The sequence below is a fragment of the Stegostoma tigrinum genome, chromosome 4 (assembly GCF_030684315.1).
Source record: "Stegostoma tigrinum isolate sSteTig4 chromosome 4, sSteTig4.hap1, whole genome shotgun sequence".
Classification (NCBI taxonomy): Eukaryota; Metazoa; Chordata; class Chondrichthyes; order Orectolobiformes; family Stegostomatidae; genus Stegostoma; species Stegostoma tigrinum.
Genome location: NC_081357.1, coordinates 1,842,401 through 1,862,416, shown reverse-complemented (window position 1 = coordinate 1,862,416; position 20,016 = coordinate 1,842,401). Strand labels below are relative to the sequence as shown.

General features: G+C 43.6%; 1 protein-coding gene across 2 annotated transcripts in view; it reads right to left on the bottom strand.

Annotated features, from left to right (window-relative positions):
• The window catches only part of zmp:0000000755 (phosphofurin acidic cluster sorting protein 1), a 335,491-nt gene that overhangs the window by 174,247 nt on the left and 141,228 nt on the right, over positions 1 to 20,016 (bottom strand). The window lies entirely within an intron of this gene.

Genomic DNA, 20,016 nt, shown 5'->3' with positions numbered 1-20,016 from the left:
ACAGATATTTTGCATTGTTTTTTGTACAGAATACAAGTAATACTTCAGAAGCAGCAATAAGTCAGGAAATAGAAGGGAGGGAGGAACTCAGGAAATTACAATCCCTTGAAAAGTGTCTCTAAGTCAATTGTTGGAGCTGTGGCTCTTAAGTGTCAATATCCTAGTGGACAGCATCCTAGGGTCTTAAGAGACATGGTGTGAGACAGTTTTCATTTTCATTTAGTTTTCACTTTCCTAAACTTCACTGATTCATGGATGCATCCAATAGAAGACAGTGTGCAGTTTTGGTCTCCTGAGGAAAGATGTTTTGGCAATGGAGAGAGTTTTAGGTTTAGGTACACGATGTAGGTTTACCAGGCTGAATCTTGGGATGGTAGGGCTGATGCATGAAGAGAGGTTGAATCGGTTAGGACTATATTCACTGCAGTTTAGAAGAATGAGGCAAGATCTAATAAAAACTTATAATATTCTAACAGGTCAAGACAGGATAGATACAGGAAGGATGATCCTGATGAGGGAGAGTGAGGGGTGGGGGAGTCCAGAACTAGGGGTCATAGTCTAAGGAGACAGGATAAGCCATTTAGAACTGAAATGTAGAGAAAAGTCTTCACTCAGAGAGTGCAGAGCCTGTGGGATTCACTACCACAGGAAGCAATTGAGGCCAAAACATTGAATGCTTTCAAGAAGGAACTAGATATAGTTCTTCAGACTATGGGGAGAAAGTGGGAACAATGTTCTGTGTTGGATGATCAGCTGTGATCACACTGAATGGCGCAGCAGGCCCAAAGGGCTGAATGGCTTATTCCTGCTCCTATTTTCGATGTTTCTAACTTCTCCTATTTTTAACTCCTCTGTTCAAAAAGGGAGGGAGACAGTAAGTAGGCCAGTTGTGTAACATCAGTCATAGGGAAAATGTTAGGCCTATTATTATAAAAGCTTGCAGCAGGGCTGTGAGATTGGTTGAAGGTGAAAGGGAAATCAAGTTTGACCAATCTACTGGAGTTCTTTAATGAGGTTACACATGTTGTGGATGAAGAGGAACTGGTGAATGTACTGTACTTAGATTTCCAGTAGGCATTTGATAAGGTGCCATGTCAAAACTACAGAAAAAAAAAGTTCATGGTGCAGGGGGCAGCATATTGGCATGGATAGAAGATTGACGGGCTAACAGAAAGCAGAGATTAGGCACAAATTTATCTTTTTCAGGTTGGCAAGATGTAACAAATTGTGGACCACAGGCATCAGTGCTGGGGCTTCAACTCTTTGCAAATGATATAAATGACATGGGCAAAGAAATGGAAGATGTCGTTTCCAGATCTGCTGACAATACAAAGCTAGATAGAAAATAAGTTATGACAAAGATATAAGGAATCTGCATGAAGATATTGATCAGGTTAGGTGAGTGGGCTAAGGTCTGGCAAATGAAGCATAATGTCCGAAAGTGGGAAACTGTTCATATTGCAGGGATGTTTAATCTCCTGGGAGAATCGAGAATTAAGGGTTACTTTAAAAATCAGGGGACCTCCATTTAAAATAGATGAAACTTTTTTTCTATCAGTCAACTTGAGTCTTTGGAACTCTTTTGAAAACATTGTGAAAGCAGAAACTTGAGTATTTTTAAAACAGAGTCACAGAGTTATTGAGTGATACAGGCCCTTCAGCCCAAACTGGTCCACGCTCACCACAGAACACATTCAGCTAGTTCCAACTGCCCACATTTGGCCCATGTCCCTCTAAACACTTCCCATTCATGTGCCTATCCAAATGTTTTTCAAATGTTGCTACTGTACCTGTCTCAACCACTTTCTCCAGCAGCCCGTTCCATATACGCACTACTCTCTTTGTGAAGATGTTGCCCCTCAGCTCCTTCTTAAATCTGTCACCTCTCACCTTAAACATGTGCCCTCTAGTTTTCAATTCCCCATCCCTGGGAAAAAGGCTATATGCATTCATCCTATCTAAGCCCCTCATGATTTTACACACCACAATAAGGTCACCCCTCACTCTCCTACAATCCAAAGAATAAAGTCCTATCCTGGCCAATCTCTCCCTATAACTCAAGCCTGCTAGTCCTGGCAACATCCTCATAAATATTCTTTGCACACTTTCCAGTTTAATTATGTCTTTCCTACAACAGGGTGGCCAAAGCTGTACACAATATTCCAAGTGCAGCCTCACCAACAACTTATACAACTGTAACATAACATCCCAGCGCCTTTCCTCAATGCCTGGACCAACAAGGGCCAGCATGCAAAATGCCTTCTTCATCACCCTGTCTCCCTGTGACGCTGCTTTCAACAAACTATATATTTGTACTCCTCGGGCCCTGTGTTCTATAACATCCGTCGGGACCTTACCATTTACTGTATAAGTCCTACCTTGGTTTAACTTTCCAAAATGCAATACCTCACATATAGCTGTATTAAATTGGATTTATCAATTCTCAGTCCACTTCCTCATCTGATCAAGGTCCCTCTGTAATTTTTAATGACCTTCTTCGCTATTAACGATATCTCCTAATTTTGTATCATCTGCAAACTTACTAATCATGCCTTGTACATTCACATCGAGGTCGTTTATGTAAGTTACAAATAACAAAGGTCCCAGCACCGACCCCTGTGGCACACCGCTAGTCACAGGCCTCCAGTGTGAGAAACAACCTTCAATTATCACCCTCTACTTCCTACCATCGAGTCATATTTGAATCTAATTAGCTAGCTTTCCCTGGATCCCATGCGATGTAACTTTCACAACTAGTCTGCTCGCAGGACCTCATGAAAGTCTTTACTCAAAGTTGTTATAGACAATATCCATTGCCCTACCCTCATTCATCCTCTTGGCTACCTCATCGAAAAACTGCAAAAGATCTGTCAGATGTGACTTCCCTTGAACAAATCCATGCTGACTATCCCTAGTCTGACCTTAACTATCCAAATTTTGGTTGATCCTGTCCCTCAGTATCCTTTCCGAAAACTTGTCCACCACTGATGTTAGGCTCACTGGCCTGTTCCCTGGCTTGTCTTTGCTACCTTTCTTAAACAATGGAACAACATTAGCTATGTTCCAGTCTTACAGAACTCCACCAGAGGCTAAAGATGAAGAAACATCTTTGAAAGGGCCTCTGCAATTTCTTGAGGTAGATTCCTGTTAAGGAAGGGAGTGAAAGGTTATCACAGTTGGGTGGAAGTGTAGATCAGAACTGCAAATGATATTTTTGAATGTTGGAGCTTGCCCAAAGAGTTGAACATTCAAATCCTGCACCTACTTCATACACTCATATTTAAAAATCAATTATTCCAGTCTATTTGGCTTTGGAACAACTGATTGAGAATCAGAAAGAATGAGGGGAGGTGATGGCCTAGTGGTATTATCACTGGACTGTTAATCCAGAGACCCACATAGTGTTCTGGGGACCCAAGTTGGAATCCCACCATGCCAGATGGAGGAATTTGAATTCAATAAATATCTGGAATTAAGAATCTGATGTTGACCATGAACCCATTGTTGATTGTCGGAAAAGCCCATCCTGCTCATTAATGTCCATTAGGGAAGGAAACTGCCATCTTTACCTTGTCTGGCCTACATGTGACCACAGGCCCACAGAAGAAGGGTCTAGGCCCGAAACATCAGCTTTCCTGTTTGTCTGATGCTGTTTGGTCTGCTGTGTTCATCCAGCTCTACACCTTGTAATCCCACAGCAATGTGGCTCACTCTTCACAGCTGTCTGGGCAATTAGGGATGGGCAATAAACACCGTCTAGCCAGCAACATCCTTATCCCATGAATGAATAAAAAAAAATAAAAATGTTTCGGGGTAGGGGAAAGTCTAAAAATCAAACAGAGGAACTATAGAGTGCACAGAATGATTACAGATGAGCATGTTCATATGGCCAAAATGCAGATCCTTTCCCACACCAACTATTTAGTAAATGATGCCAGGATTTTTTCTTGGAAATCTTTTCCACATGTTGAGCATTTGGTGTGTGAAGAAGAATTTCCGGATCTCAGTCCAGAATTTAACAACATTAGTCTGTATCTCAGCAATTTATTTTAAAGGAATATTCTGGAAATATTGAGTCCAACATCTTTTCATCAGGTCGGGAAGATGAAGCCATTCATTGTAACTTTGACGCATATCACTTGGGATCTGCCTCCAGGGTTGTTAGGCCAGCAAGCTGACTGGAAAGGATGCAATTATCAAGGAATATACCCGAACAAACAGTTTCAATGAAGCATCCATTAGCTTGTGTTCCAATTCTGGCTATGTCATTGTCTACTATTTTGTTGATTGCTGCTTTTCATTGTTCAACACTTACTGAGACTTTAAGCTCTCTACTAGGTTGTCACCATAAGTATATACACAGCATCTGCGTACAGCATTGCTGAATGTCGTTCTTTGTATTGGTTTGTATTATTTTTATTTGAAATCAAATCTCGGAGGCACTGACCCCGGCTGTGGGGCAGGTGGGATCTGTACTAGTTGTACCGGTTATACTTTAATGGGACTGGGACTGGTCTCCTCACAGGGAGATTTGCTGGTGCTGCTGGGATAGGTTTAAATTGGCTCGTTAGGGCAGTGGGAATCTGAGCGGTAACCCGAATTGGAAAGAAGTGAAGTTGGTAACAGGAAATTTAACAATGCTGGGGAGCTTAGACAGCAGAACGAACAAAGCTAAGCACCGAATGTGCACCAACAGTGAAATGATGTCAACTAAACCCAGTTAAGGGCACGGTCCCTGAATTCACACAACATTCACATCAAGACAGACATCTAAAGGCACAATTAGAGATTCATGGGTATGCTCTGATTGTCATTACAGAAACATGGCTGCACGGTGACCAGGACTGGGAACTGAATATTCAAGGATATTCACCATTTAGGAAGGACAGACAAGAGGAAAAGGAGGTGAAGTCGCGCTGATCATTAAGGATGTGATTAGTTAGGGAGGATACCAGATTGGGGGAACAATTGATTGGTTGATTGACTGATTGTCACGTGTATTGAGGTACATTGAAAAGCTTTGTTTACAAGCAGTACAGGCAGATCAGAGTAAGCAAGGACATACAGATCATTGCACCATGTCACCAAGCCCTCTATCTCCCTTCTGTACTTTGACTTGTCATTGCTAGATATCTGTCCCACTACAATGAACATAGAACATAGAACATTACAGCACAGTACAGCCCTTCGGCCCTCGATGTTGGGCCGACCTGTCATACTGATCTCAAGCCCATCTAACCTACACTATTCCATGTATGTCCATATGCTTATGCAATGACAACTTAAATGTACCTAAAGTTGGCGAATCTACTACCGTTGCAGGCAAAGCATTCCATTCCCTTATTACTCTCTGAGTAAAGAAACTACCTCTGACATCTGTCCTATATCTTTCACCCCTCAATTTAAAGCTATGCCCCCTCGTGCTCGCCGTCACCATTCTAGAAAAAGACTCTCCCTATCCACCCTATCTAACCCTCCGATTATTTTATATGTCTCAATTAAGTCACCTCTCAACCTTCTTCTCTCTAATGAAAACAGCCTCAATCCCTCAGCCTTTCCTTGTAAGACCTTCCCTCCATACCAGGCAACATCCTAGTAAATCTCCTCTGCACCCTTTCCAAAGCTTCCACATCCTTCTTATAATGCAGTGACCAGAACTGTACGCAATACTCCAAGTGCAGCCGCACCAGAGTTTTGTACAGCTGCAACATAACCTCTTCGTTCCGGAACCCGATCCCTCTATTAATAAAAGCTAAAACACTGTATGCCTTCTTAACAGCCCTGTCAACCTGGGTGGCAACTTTCAAGGATCTGTGATACATGGACACCAAGATCTCTCTGCTCATCTACACTACTAAGAATCTTACCATTAGCCCAGTACTTTGCCTTCCTGTTACTCCTGCCAAAGTGCATCACCTCACACTTGTCTGCATTAAACTCCATTTGCCACCTCTCAGCCCAGCTCTGCAGCTTATCCATATCACTCTGCAACCGAAAGTATCCTTCGTCACTATCCACAACTCCACCGACCCTAGTGTCGTCTGCAAATTTACTAACCCATCCTTCTACACCCTCATCCAGGTCATTTATAAAAATGACAAACAGCAGTGGAACCAACACCGACCCTTGCGGTACACCACTAGTAACTGGTCTCCAGGATGAACATTTCCCATCAACTACCACCCTCTGCCTTCTTTCAGCAAGCCAATTTCCGATCCAAACCGCTATATCTCCCACAATCCTGTTCCTCCGCATTTTGTACAAAAATGATGTCGTCAGCAAACCAGTAGCTGGTGTTCATTTAGAATTCAGCAACATAGTCTTGGGTGTTTAGCCTGAAGAAGACCAACATGCTGGGTCAAGGCATTGAACACCCCCCTGTCATCACCATCAACAACTATGAGCTGGAGGTAGTCCACGAATTCACATTCCTCGGCTCCACCATCACAGGCAGCCTCTCCCTGGACTCCGAGATCAACAGGCGGATCAGATGAGCAGCCTCCACATTCGCCAGGCTGACCGAGAGAGTCTGGGAGAACAAACAACCGACTACGAACACTAAGATTGCAGACTACGGAGCGTGCGTCCTCAGCACACAGCTTTACGGCAGCGAGACCTGGAGCCTCTACTCCAGACAACAGCAGCGTCTCAATGCTTTCCATCTTCGCAGTCTGAGATGCATTCTGGTCACCAAGTGGACTGACCCAATCACCAACACCGAAGTCCTCACCCGCACCCAGGTACCCAGCCTCTTCACCCTACTCGAACAACACCGCCTCCGCTGGTTGGGTCACGTACATCGTATGCCGAACGGGAGGATCCCGAAAGATGCGCTGTATGGGGAATTGGCCATTGGCAAGAGAGCACGAGGATGACCTCATCTTCATTTCAAAGACGTCTGCAAAAGGGACATGAAGTCAATGGACCTGGACGTCGAGAGATGGGAAGGCGTTGCAAACGATTGCTCACGCTGGAGACAAGAACTATGCAGAGGGCTGGAGCGAGGAGAGAAGAAACTGAGGCTTGCCGCTGAGGAAAAGTGCACTCAACAGAAAGAAAGCAACACAGCAACACTGGAGGAGAGTGTCTTCAAATGCAGTCGCTGCAACCGAGACTGTCCCTCCCGTGTGAGCCTGTACAACCACAACAGACACTGTGCTATCACCAGCAGCTGAATCAACACTCTCCGGGCGCAGACCCATGGTCTCTCGAGACTGACGGATGCCACACAATAAGTCTTGGGTGTACAGAGTAGAGTAGGGGGCTGAAGACACATCCTTGGGGGGGCTTCAGTGTTGTGTGTTATTGTGGAGGAGGTGCAGTTACTTATCCTTACCGATTGCAGCCTATGTGTCAGGAAGCTGAGGATCCAGTTGCAAAGGGCGGAGCCAAGACCAAGGTCACGCAGTTTTGAGATCAGTCTAGAGGGGGTAATGGAGTTGAAGGTGGAGCTGTAGTCAATGATCAGGAGTCTGACGTAAGTGTCTTTGTTGTCCATATGTTCCAGGGATGAGTGCAACGCTAGGGATATAGCATCCACTGTGGATCTGTTAGGTTGGGAAGCAAACTGTAGGGAATCAAGGCAGGCTGGGAGACTGGAAGTGACGTGGGCCTTGTCCAGCCTCATTGAAGCATTTCATGATTATTGAAGTCAGAGCCACTGGGAGGTAGTCATTAAAGAACACTACAAGTGGGATGATAGTGGTCTTCTTGAAGCAGGTGGGGACTTTGGTTTGTAGGAAGGAGAGGTTGAAGATGCCGGTGAATACCTCTGCCAGTTGGTCCACACAGGATCTGAGTGCTTGGCCGGGGACACTGTCCAGGCCCATTACATTCCTTGGATTGAGTCCCAGAAAGACCGATCTGACTTCTGAAATGGTGACAGAGGGAACAGGTGTGTCCAGGAGGGGCAGGTGTCACTGCAAAAAGGCCAAATCGGATGCAATGGTGTTACAGTTAAACAAAGGTAATTACAGGGGCATGACAGAGGAATTGGCGAAAATCGACTGGAAGCAGAGCCTAGCGGGGAAGACAGTAGAGCAACAATGGCAGGAGTTTCTTGATGTAATTGAGGACGCAGTACAGAGGTTCATCCCAAAGAAAAGAAAGATTACCTGGGGTGGGATCAGACAGCCATGGCTGACAAAGTAAGTCAGGAAATATATCAAAGAAAAAGAGACAGCCTCTCAAGTGGCCAAGAGCACTGGGAAATCAGAAGATTGGGAAGGCTACAAAAACAAACAGAGGATAATAAAGATAGCAATAAGGAAGGAGAGGATCAAATATGAAGGTAGGCTAGCCAGTAATATTAGAAATGATAGTGAAAGCTTCTTTCAATACATAAGAAACAAACGAGAGGCAAAAGTAGACATTAGACCGCTCCAAATTGATGCTGGAAGGCTAGTGATGGGAGATAAGGAAATAGCTGAAGAACTTATTAAGTACTTTGCGTCAGTCTTCACAGTGGAAGACATGAGTAGTATGCCAACCATTAGGGGGAGCCAGGGGGCAGAGTTGAGTACGGTAGGCATTACAAAAGAGAAAGTGCTAGAAAAGCTAAAGGGTCTAAAAATTGATAAATCTCCTGGCCCCGATGGGCTACATCCTAGAGTTCTGTGGGAGGTGGTTGAGGAAATAGCAACGGCTTTGGTTGTGATCTTTCAAAAGTCACTGGAGTCAGGGAAAGTCCCAGATGATTGGAAAATTGCTGTTGTAACTCCCTTGTTTAAGAAAGGATCAAGGCAAAAGATGGAAAATTATAGGCCAACTAGCCTAACCTCGGTAGTTGGTAAAAAACTAGAATCCATTGTCAAGGATGAGATTTCTAAATTCCTGGAAGTGCAGGGTCAGATTTATACAAGTCAGCATGGTTTTAGTAAGGGGAGGTCATGCCTGACAAACCCGTTAGAATTCTTTGAAGAGGTAACAAGTATGTTAGACCAGGGAAACCCAGTAGATGTTATCTATTTAGACTTCCAAAAGGCCTTTGATACAGTGCCTCACGGGAGGCTGCTGAGCAAGGTGAGGGCCCATGGTGTTCGAGGTGAGCTACTGGCTTGGATTGAGGATTGGCTGTCTGACAGAAGGCAGAGAGTTGGGATAAAAGGCTCTTTTTCGGAATGGCAACCGGTGACGAGTGGTGTCCCGCAGGGTTCAGTGTTGGGGCCACAGCTGTTCACCTAATATATTAATGATCTGGACGAAGGGACTGGGGGCATTCTGGCGAAGTTTGCCGATGATACGAAGATAGGTGGACAGGCAGGTAATACCGAGGAGGTGGGGAAGCTGCAGAAAGATTTAGACAGTTTAGGAGAGTGGTCCAGGAAATGGCTGATGAAATTCAATGTGAGTAAATGTGAGGTTTTTGCACTTTGGAAAAAAGAATACAGGCATGGACTATTTTCTAAATGGTGAGAAAATTCGCAAATCAGAAGTGCAAAGGGATCTGGGAGTGTTGGTCCAGGATTCTCTAAAAGTTAACTCGCAGGTAGAGTCCGTGATTAAGAAAGCGAATGTAATGTTGTCGTTTATCTCAAGAGAGTTGGAATATAAAAGCAGTGATGTGCTTCTGAGGCTTTATAAGGCTCTAGTTAGGCCCCATTTAGAATATTGTGTCCAATTTTGGGCCCCACACCTCAGGAAGGACATAGTAGCCCTGGAGCATGTCCAGTGAAGATTCATACGGATGACCCCGGGAATGGTACGTTTAACATATGATGAACGGTTAAGGATCCTGGGATTGTACTCATTAGAGTTTAGAAGGTTGAGGGGAGATCTAATAGAAACTTACAAGATAATGTATGGTTTAGAAGGGGTGGACCCTAGGAAGTTGCTTCCGTTAGGCGGGGAGACTAGGACCCATGGGCACAGCCTTAAAATTAGAGGGAGTAAATTTAAAACTGAAATGAGATGACATTTCTTCAGCCAGACAGTGGTGGGCCTGTGGAATTCAATGCCGCAGAGTGCAGTGGAGGCCGGGACATTGGATGCCTTCAAGGCAGAGATCGACCAATTCTTGATCTCAAAAGGAATCAAGGGCTACGGGGAGAGTGCAGGGAAGTGGTGTTGAAATGCCTATCAGCCATGATTTAAAGGAGTGGACTTGATGGGCTGAATGGCCTTACTCCACTCCAATGTCTTATGGTCTATGGTCGTTGGCATTCTGCTCAGATTGTGCGTAGAAAATATTGTGCATGTCAGGGAGGGATGTGTCTTTGTCCGCTATCTTAAAGAATGTGTGAAATCTGACTGGGTAGAAGCAAATAAAAGCAAGTGGCATGAGATAGTGGCAGTGTAGGGCATGGTATTATTCAGGAGATAAGAGAAACTTGGAACTTTAGTGTTATTACCCACCTTATCACGATGACTTCAACTGCGTAAAGACTGGGTAAAGTGCTAAAGCTGTGCAGGTCAAGTTGCTGCAGTGTGCGAGGGATGGTTTTCAAAAGCACTACATTGAGAATTTGACTAGTGGACAGGGTATTTTGGATCTATATTATGCAATGAAAAAGGGCTAATTAACAACCATATGAAAAGTCTTTAGGACCAGTGACCACCAGATGATAGAATTTTTGGTCATGTCTGAAAATCAGGGAGCTTATTCTGAAGTAAGGATGTTAGATTAAATTTAACAAGGGAAATTATGAAGGCACTAGGCACAAGTTGGCTGATCTGGACTGGGAAATATGATGACATATGGCAACGATACATTCCTTCAAAAGTGCAAACTCTCAAAAAAGTCAGTCAAACGCCACTAAAACAGGAAGTCCAGGATTGGATTTGATTAGAAGAGCTATAAGGTTGCCAGAAAGAGCAGAAATTCAGAAGATTGCGAGGCTTATAGAGTATAACCAAGGAGGGCCAAGAAATGAATGGAAAGGGTTTAGAGGGATATAGGCCAAATGTTGGCATATGGGACTAGATTAATTTGGGATTTCTCATCAGCATGGATGAGTTGGACCGAAGAATCTGTTTCCGTGCTGTACAACTCTGATTCTATGACTTGAAGAAATGGATAAGGAAAGGGAGAATAGAATATGAATGTAATCTAGCTAAAAGCATAAAAAAACCACAAAAACTTCAACAGGTGTGAAAAAGGCAATGTTTGGCAAAGTGAATTTGTGTGCAGAGTCAGGAGATTTTATTATAGGGAATAATGAAATGGCAGAGTAGTGAAATGATTACTTTATGTCTGCTTACACTGAGGAAAATATCAGACATCTCACAGAACTAGAGATCCAAATTGCTAAAGAAAATGAGCACTTAAGGTAATAAGACTGTACTTGAGAACTTAATAGTGCTGAAAGTTGATAAATGTCCACGACCTTGAGGTTTACATCCTGGAGTGCTGTCTTGTGTCTCTACCTTTGAGCCAAAGGTCTAGTCCCATCTGCTGCAGAGGTGTGTCATAACACATCTGATCAGGTTGCTTAGAAGATACCAATAGTAACATCCTGATTGGTTAAGTTGCAAATCAACAAACCTTCCAAACGACTTTCAATTCCATTTGTTAGCCTAGAAAACTGACTGAAGCATTGAAGATGTTAAAGGTGATTGACAGTATAGATGGAGATAGGAGGTTTCCTCATGTGGAATAATTGAGAAATCGAGGCCACCTAGGATAAGACGTAACAGATTTAAAACAGAGATGAGAAGAAATTACTTTTCTCAAAGGGTCACAAATCTGTGAAATTCACTAACCCAGATTGTGGAGGATGCTGGGACATTGAGTGAATTTAAGGAGAGGGACAAATTTTTAAGCAGCAATGGGATCAAGGGTTATGGAGACCAGGTAGGAAAGAGGAGTTGAAGCCAAGATAAGATCAGCCATGATAATAAATGGCAGAACAGGCTTGAGGGGCTGAATGGCCTGCTCCCGTGTGGAGTTTGCACATTCTCCCTTGTGTCTGTGTGGGTTTCTTTTGGGTGGTCCTGTTTCCTTCCACAGCCCAAAGATTTGCAGGTTAGGTGGATTAGCTGTGCTAAATTGCCCATTGTGTCCAGGGTTGTGCAGGCTAGGTGGGTTAGCCATGGGAAATGCAGTGTTACAGGGATAGGTTAGGGAGTGGGAGTGGGTCTGGGTGGGGTGCTCTTTGGAGGGTTGGTGTGGACTCGATGGACTGAATGGCTGCTTCTATACAGTAGAGATTTCATTTAAAAAGGTGGTGTCGTCATGGTAATGTCACATTACTAGTTGAAATAACTCAACAGAGGCCAGTATCCTGTCACCTAGTCACCTATAATTTACACTTGAGTCCTTGACACTGATCCACTTCTTTCATAGCCAGTTGTCTGAGTTGACAGGATGTCTGACACTCCTGTTCTTATCTGTCAACCAGGGCTCCCTTTTTGGACCAAGTTGTCAGCCCAATCAGGAAACTCATATTCTATGAGATCCAACATCTCATGGTTTATGCCAAAGTTGGGAGAGCTTTCCCACAGGTGTGGTTAGCTCAGTTGGCTGGATGACAATGTTTGCAATGCAGAATGACACTAACAGTAGGAGTTTAAATCCTGTATTGGCTGAAGTCACTGTGAAGGTCCCACAACCTCAACCTCTCCCCTCACCTGAGGTGTGGTGATCTTCAGGTAAACCAGCACTGGTCATCTCTCTCTAATAAGAAAGCAGCTCTATAGTCCGGTAGGAGTACCTTTATAAAGCAACAGCCTGACATCATTACATTCATGGAATCAGATCTAATAGATAATGTCTCAGACAGATGGTCACAATCTCTAGGTAGGGCCTGGTCCTGTTCCACAGACAGGACAAACTGAATGTTGGTCTAAATGCTGCTTCGTAAGAGTCCAAGCAGCTAATTTTCTACTGAGATTTATTCCTACCAACACATCAGAAAACTCCAATAAACCTAATATATGTTCCCCATAATCAAGTTCTCATACAATTATCCCATAATTAACATGCAAGTATTTTCAAATTAACCTGTTCAGAGAGGTCATAACACATCTCTGGAGCAGGTGGTCACCCAGCTCAGAGGTAAGGATGCTATCCACTATGCCAAAAGAACCCTTTAATTAATATAATTATCAACATATAATCACCACACTTTCCCTAGTTTCATTTGGTCTCAGGTATTTCCTTTAGACATGACTATGTTCCCTTTCCTCCCTTAAATAAATAAATTCATAAGTTACCAATAATAATGAAAAACCTTGTGAAGAATGACAACATACAAAATACTTACTTCTTTTTTACATTCATTAGAGTTTGAAATGTCATGCACCATGATAGTTTAATAATTTGTTAGTCTAATAATTAATACTCCTAACAGTTTATTAGAACTTGCTTCTTTCTTTGTAAAGCAGTCAAATTAAGAACAGATAATCTTGCTGCTCTCCAGCATCTGGATTTAGAGCTGCAATATCATTCCCCAGACTTTTATCATTCACGCATTTTGTTGAATATACATTATCCCACAATGACTTCTCATTGAGCATTAATCTACCTCCACAACAACAGTGAGAGTTTCTACCACTAAGGTATTTTTTAGTCCATTTTTGATCATTTTTAGCTTCTCAAGCTAAAAGGAAACATTTATCTCAGTTTCCTGTAAAAACAGAAGCCCTCCCGAACTTGAGAACTCTTCATATAAATTTGTATAAGGAGTAACATTCAAACAATAAGTTTCATGTTTCTGGTATGTCTCAAGGATGAAAATTTCAGAACAATGCTCCATCCTGGAACATTCGCTGAACTGTTAACTGATTGACATCTGCCTGATATTAAAAGGATTTTTTTTCAATGGTTTGTGATCTCTTTAGGAGCATTAAACAAAAAACCCCAAAGAACTGCAGATGATGGAAATCAGAAACAAAACCTGCAATTGCTGGAAAAGCTCAGGAGATCTGGCAGCATCCAGAGAGAAAGCACAGTTAACATTTCAGATCAAGTGACTCCTCTTCAGAGCTGATTGTAGCTAGGAAAGGACTCGGATATACGCTGAAGAAGAGTATTAAAGAATATGACGGATATGGAGGGAAAGCAGGAATACAGCACTGAGATAGAAGATCAGCCATGACTGGTGCAGCAGACTCAAGGGGATGAATGGCCTGCTCTTGCTCCTAGTTCCTACAATTAGTTGCAGTAAATATATTCAACACTACAACATATCCACACTCAGTTTATTATGTTACATGAGATAATATTAGCATTGCTGCACCAGGTAAAACATTCTGTTGGCAGCAAATCCACAGAACTGTCATCTCCTTGGGACCCTCACTCTGGCTGGCAAGATAAACTCTGCCAGGTCACCAGCCTTCCTTTTGTTTCTTTATTTGTCTTGTCATTCCTTCATCATGGGTGCTAAGGAAATCAGAGGCGCAAGTGGAATCTGCAAAACTCACCCTGCTCAAAAAAGAACCCTCAATGAAGACAGCAATGATTTCGAGGAACTGAGAGTCACCTTGTAGGGCTGATGTCTGAGCCACAATTTGCAGTGGTTGAGGATCTTTGGAACTCTTTGCAATAGAAACCTGTGACGAATGAGTCCTTGTGTAAATTGAAAGCTGAGACTGATAGATTCTTGATCAGTTGGGGAAATCAAGGGTTATGGTCTTATGGAATCCATTCACAAAAGCAAAAATGGAAGCAACAGAGTTGGGTATCTTTTCCACCCGAAACTGAGCTTTGCAGAAGGTAAATTGTTTGCACTGAATGGACTAGCAAACCAGATGACTAAAAATCTGGAGTTAAAAAGTATGCAGGTCTACTGGCGACCATGTAACTACCAACACCATCCTGGTTCACTAACATCCTTTATGGATGGAAATCTGCTGCCCTTACCTGGTCTGGCCGTGTAACTCCAGACCCATAGCAATGTGATTAACACTTAAATGCCCTCTGGGCAATCAGGGATAGGCAATAAATGCTAGCTTTGTCGGTGACACCCACATCCTGTGAACAAATGAAAAAAACATTCACAATACTCACAGTTACTTGATAAACTTTCAACATTTGACTCCTGGTGACTTGGTGATCAATGAGAGATCAGTGAGAATCACAATTATAAATATTTAAATCTGGAGGTTTGTGCTATGAAGGGGAAAGAGCAGGAATCAGAATTATAAAAGTTCAAACCTTGAGATTTTTGTAGATATTGAGTGGGTGTCTCGCACTATCAACGACCAAGGTGTTACCATTGACCATAAATTGAACTGGACTAACTGTTTTAATTCTGTGACTGCAATAGCAGGTCAGCGGTTCAGAATTCTGCACCAAGCTTCCCCAAAGCCTGTCCACCAGCTACGAGGCACATGTCAAAGGTACAATGGAATACTCCCTAGCATTTTAATTGCCAGCATTTAAACCTGGAGTATTTTATGGGTAATGGAAGGGTAGTGGCAAATAAGATCACCAATGCTTTAATAAATTAACGAACTGAAGATGCTGGAAATCTAAAACTAAAACAGAAAATTCTGGCAAGTCTGGCAGGTTCACAGAGAGAAATCAATGTTAACGTTTTGGGTCCTGGTGCACTGAGTCTTGTTCAGAACAATTAAGGGTCTCTGGACTTAAATGCTGACTCTCCTTCCTGTGTTTTCTTCCCACTGATGCTGCCAGACTTGATGAGTTTCTGTTTTTGTTTCACCAATGTTTTAAACCATTTTGTGGATAACGGGAGGGGGAGTGGGAATCAGGATCACCAACATATTTTGAAAACTCAGCAATCTGCCTGCATTAAAGTCAGATAACACTGGAACAGATGACTAATCAGCCGATGGTTTGCAGTTCTGTCTGCACAATCCTTCAAACATTTCAGAAATTGTCTTCTCCAAAATTGTCCAAGCAGGCTTCACAGTAATAATTAATATACAGCCTGCCCACTCAACCCACACATTCCAGGATCAAAGTCAGAAATGACAATTCTAGGTGCTTTTTCTTCCCAGTATGGAATGAGGGCCAATTCTGGCATAAAAATTAAAAGAACTGTGGATGCTGTAAATCAGGAACAAAAACAGAAGTTGCTGGAAAAGCTCAGGAGGTCTGGCAGCATCTGTGAAGAAAAAAATCAGAGTTAACATTTCGGGTCTGGTGGCCCTTTCTCCGAACTGGCATCTTTACCGTTCCTCCAGCTGTCTCAGCACAGACTCAGTAATCAAAGCCTGCTATTCCCCATCACTGCTACACATTTACTCCTAGGGAGGTTCCAGCAGATTGGAAACGGGCAATGGTGCGGCCAAGTATTCCAATGAGAGGTGATTAAACAGAAAAAGGCAAGTCCATCACATAGCATATGTGGCACACAACCAGATCATTCGACAAACCAATCCATCTTTCCTCTTCTAAACCTACCTTTGTAAGTCTCCAGTTCAAACTCTCTCAAACATTTATCTCGTTTTTCCTTAAATATGTCCACATTATTCACCTCATCTACACCCTGTGGGAGTGAGTTCCACGTTGGCAACACAAGTGAATACAGTGGCCAAGAAGGCGTATGAAATGCTTGCCTCCATTGGTCAGGGCATAGAGTATAAAAATTGTCATGTTGCAGCTGTACAGAACTGTACTTAGGCCACGTTTGGAATATTGCGAACAGTTCTGCTCGGCACATTACCAGAAGGGTGTGGAGGTTTTGGAAAGGGTACAGAAACAATTTACCACAACGTTGCCTGGTTTGGAGTGCATTTGCTATGAGGAGAGATTGGAAAAACTTGGTTAATTTTCACTTGAATGTCAGAGGCTGAGGGTGACCTGATGGAAGTTTACAAAATAATGAGAGGCATGGATAGAATGGATAGTTAGAGTCTTTTCTTCCCAGGGCAAATGTGTCAATTACTCAGGGACATGGATTTAAAGTAAAAGGGAGAAGGTTTAGAGGAAATGTCAGAAGCAAGCTTTTTTTTAACACTGCGGGTGTAATGTGCCTGGAATACACCACCAGAGGAGCTGGTGGGGGCAGATACAATAGCAACGTTTAAGAGGCATCTTGACATTTACATGAATAGACAGGGAACTCAGGGGTATGGGCTGTGTAGAGGCAAAAGAATTTTAGTTTAGAAAAGGCATTATGTGTCAACACAGGTTCAGTGGGCTGAAGGACTGCTCCTGAACTGTACTGTTCTTTGTATTCTGCCCTCTCTCTGAAGAAAGGCATTTCTAAATTCAGGATTGGAATTTTTGGGGACAATCTTATGTTGACAGTTGGCAAAGGGATCAAGGAAACCCCTATGGATTTGTTTAAGTATATTAAGACTGAGATGATTACCAGGGAAAGAGTGGGGTGCACGAAGCCAGTGGACATGGATGACATCTTAAATTAATACTCTTCATCTGTATTCACAGAGGAGAAAGACATTGCAGCTGGGGATTTAGTTGGAATGGTCAGGTTCTAGAACACATTAAGAGTAACAAAAAGGAGATATTAGATGTTTTAGCAGACATAAATGTACATAAATCTCCGTGGCTTGATGAGATGTATCCTGGGTTTCTATGGGAGGCAAGGGAGGAGGTTTCTGGGGTCCTGGCAGAGATATTTAATAACAAAACAAAAACTACTGGAAAGCCTCAGCAGGTCTGGCAGCACCTGTGGAGAGAAATCAATGTTAATGATTCAGGTCCAGTGGCCCTTCTTCAGAACTGATGGTACCTAGGAAAAAGATCTAGTGTACTTCACTGGCTCACAATGTGATCTCCTCTACACTGGGAGAACATAGGCTAGGTGACCACTTCACAGAACATCTACACTCTGTCCACAAAAAGGCCCTTAGCTTCCAGTTACCCGCCACTTTAACATATCACCCTGTTCCCTGGCCAACATCTCTGTCTCTGGCTTGCTGCAGGGTTCCAGCAAAGCTCAACGCAAGCTGGAAGAACAGCACCTCATTTTCCACTTGAGAACTCTTCAGCCTTCAGGACTCAATATCGAGTTGAATAATTTTAGGGCTTGAGGCACGTTCTCCTATGTCCTTATCCCACCCCCCCCAACTCCCCACAACACACACACACCAGGCTTTGCTATCCCGTTGTCTGCTATTACACACAACCCACTGTTAACCACTAACAGTCCCCATTAGCAGCCAATCATTCTCCCAGGTTGGCCGTTATCCACTCCTTTGTCTGTCCAACAGTTCTTCTCTCTCTTTGGGCTCTATCCCCACCTATTGTTTACTCCTTACCTCCTCTCCCAACCCTACCTTCTGCATAAAAACCAACACTTTTCTAGCTACCAACAGTTCTGAAGAAGGGTCACGGGAGCAGAAACTGATTTCTCTCCACAGATACTGCCAGACCTGCCTACCTTTTCCAGCAATTTCTGTTTCTGTTTCTGATTTCCAGCAGCTACTGTTCCTTCAGTTTTTATTTAGCGACATTTAATATTTTGCATATATTATCACACAGGTATATGTGCCAGATGATGGGATAGCTAATGTGGTTCTTCATTCAAAAGGGGCAGCAGGGATAGGCCAGGTAATTACAGACCAGTTGGTCTGACATCACTGGAAGGGAAATCAGTGGAAAATGGTATGACACCAACCAGCAGAGAATTTGGCCCCTGATACCTGTTGATTCCAGTTTTGCCCAGGCTCCTTGATACCCTACACAGTCGAAAGCAGCCTGGCTGTCAAGAGTTGTCACTCTCACCTCACCTTCTGGAATTCAGCTTTTTTGTCCATGTTTCAACCAAGGCTGTAATGAGATCAAGAGCTGAGTGGCCCTGGCGGAACCCAAACTGGGCATCACTGAGCAGCTATTGCTGAGCAGGTGCTGCTTCATAGCATGATGATCAACAGTAGACTGGTGGGGCAGGAATTGGGGGGGTTGGAGTTGTCCTGATATTGGTATACAGGACTTTCGTTGGTAACTTTACACATTGCCAGATAGTTGCCAGCTCCGTAACTGTACTGCAACAGCTTGGCTAGGGGACCAGCAAGTTCTGGACCACAGGTCTTTGGTACTATTGCTGGAATGTTGTCAGGCTCATAGCCATTACACAGTATTGTCATGGGCAGATATATCTGTAGCTAGCAGACTGGTAAGGATGAGGTCAAGTCTGTTTATTCACACCTGTTGGTTCCCTCACCTCCTGCCGCAGACCCAGTCTAGCAGTTCTGTCCTTTAGGACCCGACCAGCTCGATCAGTAGTACTGTTGCTGAGCCACTCTTGGTGGTGGACATTGAAATCCCCCACCCAGAGTACATTTTGTGCCCTTGTCATCCTCAGTGTTTCCTGCAAGTGTTGTTCAACATGGGGGAGTTACGATTCATTCGTTGAGGGAGAACGGTATGTGGTAATCAGCAGGAGGTTTCCTTGCCCACGTTTACCCTGAAGTCATGAGACTTCATGGGGTCTGGAGTCAATGTTGAGAACTCCCAGAGCAACTCCCTCCCAACTGCATCCCATTGTGCTGCCACCTCTGCTGGGTTTGTATTGCTGGTGGGACAGGACATATCCAGGGATGGTAATGGTGGTGTCTGGGGTATTGTAAGATATGATTTTGTTGACTGTGTCAGGCTGTTGCTTGACCAGTCTGTGAGACAGCTCCCTCAATTGTGGCACTAGACCCCAAATATTAGTGAGGAGGGCTTTGCAGGGTCAACAGGGCTCTTTCTCCTGTCATCTTTCCCGGTGCCTAAGTCAAAGCCAGATGGTCTGCAAACAGGAAAGTGAAATGTGCCCAGCTCCTCTACAGTGTTTCCAACTCTTCCAGAACCTGTGGCTTCTCCCTGTCTATCAAGCATTGAAGATACCTCGGAATCTGAGTTGGGCACAGCCGATGCTGCTGCCTCAAAACCTTTGCCACCTGAAGAAGGGAGTGAATTTCTTCTGAGATGCTCCAGGCGCAAGACACAAGCTACTGTGCATTACATATCTCCCGTAACAGAGGCAGAATTGGAAGAACCTGACCAGCTGCTAAAACACACCAGAAGGAGCTACAAACAAAAATGCACAGGTCTATGTCGTCCGACTAAGAAGGGAAGGGATGTAGTGATCGTAATGAGGTCAGCCAGGTGGACCTCATAGAATATGAGTTCCCTGACTGGACCAGGTTAACAGCCCC